Source organism: Xenopus tropicalis, chromosome 2, assembly GCF_000004195.4.
Source record: "Xenopus tropicalis strain Nigerian chromosome 2, UCB_Xtro_10.0, whole genome shotgun sequence".
Taxonomy (NCBI): domain Eukaryota; kingdom Metazoa; phylum Chordata; class Amphibia; order Anura; family Pipidae; genus Xenopus; species Xenopus tropicalis.
In genome coordinates, this window is record NC_030678.2 from 138,679,430 (window position 1) to 138,688,758 (window position 9,329).

General features: G+C 42.2%; 1 protein-coding gene across 7 annotated transcripts in view; it reads left to right on the forward strand.

Moving 5' to 3' along the window:
- rbms2 (RNA binding motif single stranded interacting protein 2) overlaps window positions 1-3,570 on the forward strand; it is a 56,706-nt gene extending 53,136 nt beyond the window's left edge. For all 7 annotated transcript variants that reach the window (XM_004911893.4, XM_012957820.3, XM_004911894.4 and 4 more), the window contains exon 14: window positions 915-3,570. The gene's annotated coding sequence lies outside the window, so the exon portion shown is untranslated. The remainder of the gene's footprint in view (window positions 1-914) is intronic.
- Window positions 3,571-9,329: the final 5,759 nt, after the last annotated feature.

Sequence of the window (9,329 nt, forward strand, 5' to 3'; positions counted from 1 at the left end):
CATAATGAAAAGGTATGCATCATACCGCAAGGCTCTGTTTGGGAAGGGGTCTATCTTTTAAAGGCATATAGCAGTTTTGGGGGTCCAGTGAGTGCAGCATTATAATCTTGGGGTTGGGATTACTTTTTGCCAGATATCGCTACCCAGGCCTGTAGAGCCACTTTAATATGATAGTGATGCATTCATAACACCATGGTGCTGCATCTAGAATTCTTGGAAAATTGTTGCCCCTTCCAGAATAAAAGGTCCTGGTGATAAACTGAAAATGTCAGTATGACTTGAAGATGTATTATTTTTTATATGGCAATCATACCCCAACAATTAAAGAAGGTAGGCCCTTAGCCCCCCTATGTGTAGTATAGCTCTCTATGTTTACATTAAGTCATAATGAGTTACATTTATATGGAACCGTAACTAGTATGCATTTAAAGGGAGGTGTAGTCTGATGGGTAGTTAGGGTTTCATTTGGCTATGAGTGTGTTTACAGCATTTGTAGTTTGGTATCCACTCTTGGAACAGTAGTCTCAAACCCATAGTTGCCAAAACCATACAAGGGGGTTCATAGTATGTAGCAGTTATGTTGCATTTGGGTTTACTTGCTGTACTGGATCCCTTTTACTTGTACAAAAACAATCCATGTTATGAATTTTTTATTGATGTATTTTTATCCCATACACTTGGATCAGAAAGGGTGCTCTGAACTGTTAGACCCCAGTGGGGGCGTACATATTAATTTCCAAAAACCTTTGCATTAAAGCTTTGTAACAGTTGTGGGATCTGATAAGGAAGTGTGCAACTAGCTAGCCTGAAACAGTGTTCACTAATTAGGTAAAGGCTCAGAGGCATTAGACAAATAAACTAATTATGTATTGGTTTAGCTATATCTAACTGACATTATCATTTTGTCTTCTCAGGTTCAAGTGAGAAACTCTGTCAGCGCTGGAAGTGACAAGATGAACTGCGCAGGGCTGAACATGCAGCTGTACTGAACCTCGGGAAAATGGCAAAAAAAAAAAAAACAAGGGGAGGGAAGGGTGATTTAAAAACCCGATTTATTTTTCTTTCTTTCTTTTGCAAAGAAGCATTTTTACTGCAATAAACTTAAAACTTCCAAGGAACCAAAGCAGCTATGAAAAAAAAACTTAATAAATCATATGGAACCGGAACAGACTTTCAAATCTTGACTGAAAAACAAAAAGTAAAAAAAACAAAAAAAAAGTAAACAAAAAAAACTTTAAAAAAACAAAATTCTATTTTAATAAGAGGATTTTTTTCGTCATTTTTTTACCGTAGAATATTTTTTTTTCTTAATTTAAATGCGTTTCATATGTGGAAAGCGCAGTAACAGGACATAAGACGGTGGATCATTTGCAAAACAGAAACTGCAAAGGGGAAGTTGCAATTTTGCTGCCTGACACCATTTTTTTCACATCATATTTTTGTGGACTGTATTTGGAACTTGATTTTTTGTTTATTTTTCTTTTCTTTTATTGTTTTTTTTTTTTTTTTAAAGAAAAAGAAGTTATATGCAAAAGCTGTTTTCGAATGGGGGGTTTCTAAGTATTTAGTTTGTAAGTTTTGGAGTTGTTACAGTCCCTCTTTTGGATTGCCTACCTTGTCTGAAGGGAAGCCACTTCCAAGCAGGCCAAAAAAATTGGATGCCACGTGACAGCTGTTAAACTGGTGGGACAGAAGGCGAAAGGAACAGAAGAGCTTATGCCACAAGCCCCTATTTAATATGGTGAGAAGTGCAGCCAGCACTGTTCATTTCAATAGGATACAGTACTTCTATGAGCTTGGTTTGGAATGATACATAACATATTTATAGTGGCCTCAGAAAGAACAGAAAAGGTGCAGGAGAGTTGTCAGAAAAGAATGAAGTTGTTCCATCTTCACACCTGCTTGCTTTATGTTTAAATGCATAATGTGCATATAGCCCTGGCTCTATACTTGGCTAAATCTTTCTTTTGTATGTGTAGAAAGGGTGCAATAAGTCTGGCCCCGGCTTCTGCAGCTGTGATGGGGTTATGTTGTAACACAGACAAAGTTTGCCTCAGTCCAGCAACTCACAGGAACCAGTCAGTGTTCGTTTTTATTATTGTAACGGAATCAGGCCGATACAAATAACTGGTGATTGGTTACTGCAGTTATAGCTAACCTATGGGTCATAACACAAAATCTAAGACTAGAAGGGTAATTTACAAACTGTGGAGAAGGGTGTAAAGTGCGCTTTATTCCTTGCCCTGTGTTGTGCCCAGTAGTAAGGCATTATAGGGGTTGGATATATGAGATGTCACCCAAGTAGGTGTCCCCTATCCCACCCCTATACTTGTCCATCATTGTACAAGTAAGGGGGTGCTGGAGATGCATGGTGCTACAGGGCCCTGTACTTGCGGTTTGCCTTTGGTGGTGGTAAGAACAGGGCTGCGTTTTGCCTGCAGCGCTCATCTTAAAAAAAAAAAAAAAAGCCTCAAAAACACTGGATTACTGAGGCAGGACAAACATTGACTATGTTACTACTTCACTATATAAATAGATCACTAATTTCTGTGGGTTTCTGCACTAGAGGAACTTTAGGATGTTGCAACTATAAGGCAACAGAGAGATTAATATTCAACTTCATTTTTGATATAGTGCCACCAAGTGGTGAAGTGCTTTATAATAGTTTTATAACAGACAAGGCTCATACAATAAATGAACAAACAAGCTTAGATAATAAAATAGTAGCATTATAGGGTCCTGCTTGCGAATATATAACAACACCACAGGAAAATGAAGGAACACAATGAGGGCTAATCATCTGAAGTAACTCGGCAGGTCTAGTAACTACTGTACCCCATAAATACCATCAGCTCAGTGAATTCGGGATGATGAGTCTTCTCTGAGCATTGCTCTAGGCAGAGATATATATGTGCTATTAGTTCTGAAAATAGAAGCTTGGCTTCAGCTTTCAGTTTATGAAGTAGTCACATTGTGTAGCCACTGACACTTATACATGGGGCCCTGCCACGCTCAGCCTCTAGGGGGATCTTTTGTCTCTTGCTGCTTTATGAAATGTCTTTACTACATTGCCTTGATTAGGTACCTGCTCACTGGGTGACAGGATTTGCTGCCTTCCCGACACACACAGATATGCCAGGGTAGCTTGCTGGTAGCAATATATAGCTGTGGGCTCTTCATGTAGCTTTCCATGTTGTTGTGCATTTCCACCTAGAAAAGTCCCTCTTTCTAAGGCTAAAAGGACATCGCAGCTGTAAATATGTAGTGATGCAGAAATATTGTTATACATGTAGGCCCCCTTTATTTGCAGTCTCACTGCCCAGCAGATCAGTTGCAGAGTTTGATCAGGTGCCTCGTGCTGTTCTATAATATTCCTTCCAAAATTCCTTTATTTAGGAATAAGTGTAGCAGCCCAAAACCTGGCATTTCTTGGTGGGTGTAAATACATCAGCCATTGCTCTGAGCTGATTCTCTTTTTTACCTCTTCTGTACATAATTGGGTGCTTTATCCATTCATTGTGGGAGGGAGGCTGTGGGTTCTTTAAATGTAAATAAACATGTTTGAGCCGACATCTTGGGATTTTTCAGCCATTTCACTTTATTATTTTAAGACACAGTAGGATGAAACCATGATGGCCCTTTAGAAGTGTATATTGGCTTTTCATCCATATGATACATGTAGATTTCCTGCATACCAATCTCTTATTACCTTAATATGCTTGTCAGTGGAGAGATCTCCTTAAAAAAATTCTCCTATATTCAGGTGACCTCATAAGAAGCGAATAGATCCTCTACAAATCGGAAACCACCTGTCTTTGTTTTAGAGGATACTTTATGGCAAGCAGCAGTAATGCCCTTGACCAGTCATACCGCTCTTCTCAGTGGAATCTGTCCATAGGCTTACACTGAAATGGCACACGCAAGGGCAAAGCCATATCCAACAGTGTCCAATCTCTCCAGATAGACCATAGGCGTGCAGCTGTAGGCTGCCAGGGTGTTGGTGTTTGTAGCTCGGGAGTTTGTAGCTCCTCTGTGGGTCATATTTGTCAAAGGGAGAAAAGAGAAATTGGTACAGATTTCTCCCAAAAATACTTCAAAGGCATGTAAGTGCCCCAGCAGTTATTTCTGGTAGACATACTTGGGGATAATTGGCTTAAATGCAGAATACTTTAAGTAACATTTTAGAGTTGGCATTACTGATCCTGTTAGGCCATTGTGGCACTGCACATGCTCAGTGTGCTCTGGGCTGATATCAGGAAGCTAAGCTTAGGGGTTGGCTAAAATCATCCTGACTGATTATTAATTGGTATGTTCATTTCATTGGTTTCTGTGTTGCCAGCAGGGGTGTGCCTGTAGGGGGAACAGACTGCTGGGGAGTGGGGGGCTTAAGGCGCTATAGTGGGTCATTGAATAATAATCGGTTATAATATATGTTTTATTCCCTAAGTTTAGGGGCTTCTAGCTATGCCACTGGGTGCCAGGTAATGTGGATTTGAATGAATTACTTATCAGCCTTCTATCATGAATACACATACACAGTGTATTGTGAGTGGGTCCCTAAGCTCAGTAAGTGACAGCAGCACAGAGCATGTGCCGGGAATCAGCGGAAAAGAAGATGGGGGGCTACTGGGGCATAGTTGGGGGCACAGATCTTCCCTGCTAAAGGGCTGGGGTTGCCTTATACATAATGTACAACATTTCTGCCATACTTGTTTGTTATGTTTTAATTTGCCTTTAAGACTTCACTTGGTGACAAAGAGCATGTCTCTGGGGTGCATGAGTCTCCAGTAACGCTCATTGGCTGAGCATAGGCTACACACTTGGAATTCAGTGTATTATCATGGCTTTTGCACAGATGTATGAAGTGACTGCTGCTAGGTGTGTAGATAACTGTGTTCTAGTGAATATGCCATGTTTAAAGGAAATCTGTACCAGTGTAAGACAGAGACATTAGCCATTTCATTTTAATAGGAAGTAGCCTTGATACTGAAACCCGTGGTGCAGCGTATAAAGGGAAACGTCAGAGACCCATTATCAATGTTCCCTCTAATTTTTTCTTGGCTGTGTGTGGAAAAAAATATATTTTGTGCGCACTTTTAAAAACCGTGTACGCACTTTAAAAAAACTGGTGTGTGCAGTGCAAAATGATATGTCTTCACATGAAATTCTTTGTGTGCTGGTCTCAAAACGTGTGTGCGCAGGCACGAGTGGGAACATTGCCCATATGTTGGTTCAGAGAAACAGAGTCCGTGTCGCTGGCAGTAGTAAGGCAACCGGTGTCAAGCCACAACCGCCGTACCTAAATACAATTGGTGCCTGACATGTCCCGTGGTTCTGAAGGGTTGGTGAGAAACACTCTATTTTTCTGCAGAGAAGGGTTTTCTGCTCTGGTCTCTCTGTACATACAGATATACAGTGGCTTGCAAAAGTATTCGGCCCCCTTGAACTTTTCCACATTTTGTCACATTACAGCCACAAACATTTTGCAAGCCACTCTAAGGTGGTGTCTCGGGAGCACTGAGGTGAAGGCGGCCAAACACAGGCACATTTCAGCTGCTGATTAGGGTCCTTCAGACTGATTCGCCAGCTTTCCTGCCCGTGTAAGTCTATGAAGAATCTCATTCATCCAGGTCATACAGTACCTAGCAGAATTAAGTCTTGGAACTGTTTTACCACTCATCCTAATGGCTTCTCCACTGAGGAAGCCGCTGGGATGAGTGGTAAAACATTTTCAAGAAACTCAGAAATGTCCAGTTGATTTAGACTTAATTCTACTAGACTCCAGGTATGGGGACACCCAACAGCCTACCCCTAAAACTGGCCAGATCTCAAACGGCAGCTTTCATTTTTCTGTAGGATTGGGGACTGCATCAGCTCATTGACAGCACCTATGCCTGCCATTTTCATTTGATCATTTGGCCCTATGGCCAAAAGATCAAATTAACCCAATATCGGGTAACTTAGTTGGGAATATCAGGAGAAGATCCGCTTGTTCAGTGACCTCGCCCAACCAGTGGATGACAATATGTATGGCCACCTATGTTGGACCTAAATGCTGCTGTAGAGTCACAGTCTGTAGGCCACAGCCCAGCTGATCTTCCACAGGACAGGGTACTGCCTAGGAAATCCTTTGTGTGTGTGTGTGTGTGTGTATATATATATATATATATATATGTGTGTGTGCGTTTAGAAGATTTTACCAAAGAAGTAAAAGCCATAAAGGGAAGAAAATTCTAAGGTCACTCTGTGTCTCGCCAGTGCAATACATTGTGTTTCCCTCTGCCATGTTCTGGAGAGGAGTTGTAGCTCTGAATGGGTGGAATGCAGTGCTAATAGGGTTATGTACAGGAAGCAATGTAGAACTTACAGCGCTATTTGTATTTGGGTACTGTTTGCATTGTGTGTGTTGGCAGCCCTATATTCAGGCCAGGAGAGAGCGCATTGCATTAGCCCTAAAGCCCTAAGCCCACTAAAGAGAGTCTTCCATTTCTAGTTGAACCCATCCATGCACATCTTTGGTGGCAAACCTGCTCCCTCTTCCCCTTGTAATGAAAAGCATTGCGTGATAACATTCTCCTAACCTGAACATGGCAGTGCCGACGGTGTGCGGCTTCCAGTACGACTGGCACTCCCACCAGCTTCTACATGCACCAGCTCATGTATGTGAGGGGTCTTCCAATAGAACTGCATAGTGGAAAATTATGCCTTGTTGTAGAGCAGGCCTGGCCAGCCCGGGGGGCTGTTATACCCAAGTTTTCCATAGACTTCTTTGTTGGCCGGATTACATTAAAATGATTCTGTCATACAAACCGTGCATGTCACGTCTGCTCTTTACATGGAATAAACTGGGCACTGCTGCTCTGACCATGGCGGGGTCTCTAAACTCAGCGCCGCAGGACTCCACTGTTACTGTTCATTAGTAGCCCATTATCTCACTCTTTTCTTTGGGCCGGAGACAGGAAGCCCTCTCATTCACGTAGTTACATTCCATTGGCACTGCAGAGAATTGGGGCTCTTTTGTGTCTTTGCGTTTATTTTCAGTTTGGGCAGATAAGCTGCTTATATAATATAGTTGAATATAGGGAAAGATTTCAGACAACTTAGTTTTTCTTGTTGTTAGGTTGGTGCCTAATCCCCAAATCTGTATTTGTGGAAGGAGGGGTGTTTGTGGTTGTTTTTGAATATCTTTGTTTAGTATTGTTTAGATGAATGTGCAGTCACTTCACTATAAGGGCTCTGGCACACGGGGAGATTAGTCGCTCGCAACAAATCTCCCGTGTCTCAGGCGACTCCCCGGATTGCCATCCCACCGGCGAAAATGTAAATCGCCAATGGGATGGCGTACGCGGTGATTTCACTGAAATCGCGCCGCCGCGTATGCCATCCCACCGGCGATTTACATTTTTGCCGGTGGGATGGCAATCTGGGGAGATTAGTCGACCCCCGCGAACGGAGTTTCGTCGTGGGCGACTAATCTCCCCGTGTGCCAGAGCCCTAATGGTGAGACCAGTAATACAGTCGGCAGGCTATTGAGACATTATGGTGGGACAAAAAGCCATGTGACATACCCCGTGGCATAACTTATGGCTTCTGTTGTGAAGATACTCACATGGTTTGTTTGTGTTCTACAGGACTGACTTGGAGCTGCTGTCTATGTGCAATGTACACATGATTACACACTCATGTTGGCAATGTGGAGCTGTCCCTTTAAGATAAGGGCATTCAAAATGTATGCCTGGGGGGGCTACACCAAACAGCGCCACTGGTTGCATGCGCAACAAACCCACACAACCACAATGGTACTGGTGCATTTTAGACCATAAATGCACATTTTTGGACCATGAGATGCACCAGTACCAGTTGTACATTTGCCATTCAAGGGAATGTGCCTGTTGCTTTCACATGGAAAATAGTTGTTGTCTTTTATTCATTCTTCCACTTAACATTGAGCTGCTTCTGCATAAGCAGTAAAGGCGTGAGTTGAATATCTGGAAGGTATTACTATTTATTTCATAATAAGCTAGTTAGTTTTAGTTTGTTTGTTTGATCCCCCAGTGCCTTATGGAAGAGCCCCTACTATGTTTCAGATGCTGGAGGTTTTTGTAGCCAAGTTAAGGATGGGTATTTTCTTTACTTTTACATTTTCAGCCTTTTTTGATATAAATATATGAACTGGTCACTTTGGGTTTTGAAAGTTTCATGGATTAAATGTTTTCTTGTTGTTTGTTTCTTGTGGAGTTTTTAGGGTCAAGTAACTACAAAAACTAAAAAGCAAATTTGATTGTTGGAGTCACTGTACTGCTGTTAAAGATTATAGTGACGGGCAGATCAAAACTAAAGAAAGAAAATTACTAATAAAAAAATCCCACTTTTCTGGAATGGGGGGTTGTAAACTGTAAATATCAGGACATTTAGATCTTGTCCTGTCAGCCATGTTGGGACTTGTAGTTCCGCATTCTGTGTGGGCTGCAGGTTGTCCCTGTACAAGTAATATTGCTCCCAGTGACACATTAGGTTGGCAGAGCTGTAACCGCCTGACACTCTCACTGAGGTGTAATTCCTTCTTTGCTTAGAGACAGAAGGAGTTTCTTCCTTCCCCCAAAGCTTTGCAGTAATTCTCTTTCTTCTAGAGCCCAGTTCCTCTACCTTCTCTTGTACTGTGGGCTCACGTTGGCACTGGGGAAGGGGGTGCAGTCTCTCCTGCCATCCAAAATGGAGGTGGAAAACATGGGTTCTTGTTTAGTCTTATCTACCTCAAGAGACACATTGCTTGCAGTAGGGCCTAGTCTAATAAATGATCGGTTCCTGCAGAATTTAAGCTCCAAAAACTCAGAGATGCACAGTGGTAATAAGCTAATCCATTGATGACTTGGTTTTCTAAAATGAAAATCCAACTAAATAGGTCCTGTGCCAGTGAGCCTGCTGGGAGTTAGTTATCAACTGCTGTGGAGCTGTTGTCTGTGTGTCTGTCTTCCATTAGATGTAGTGGCTCCTGGTTTAGGGAGGTTTAATCAGCATTTTTCTGGCCCAGTTAAATTCTCAGAGTAATGCTCCTTCCTGAAGTCGTGCTTGTGCTGGCATTGGTATGTCTGACACGTTCCTATGTGTGTGCTGGGTCTGTAGGTTTCCCCCACACTCGCTCAACCTAATGTGCTGTCACCTTGCTAGAGTCTGGGGGCAGGGACTGGGAAAGCTGGCCATTTAGGGACATATCTAGTGACATTGCTTATGTTTCAGTAGAGCTTCAAAGTAGAAACATCTGTCCATCTGCCTTACGGTTTGTTAAAGTATAGCTCAAACCACTTAAAAGTATCTGAGGAAACCCAAGA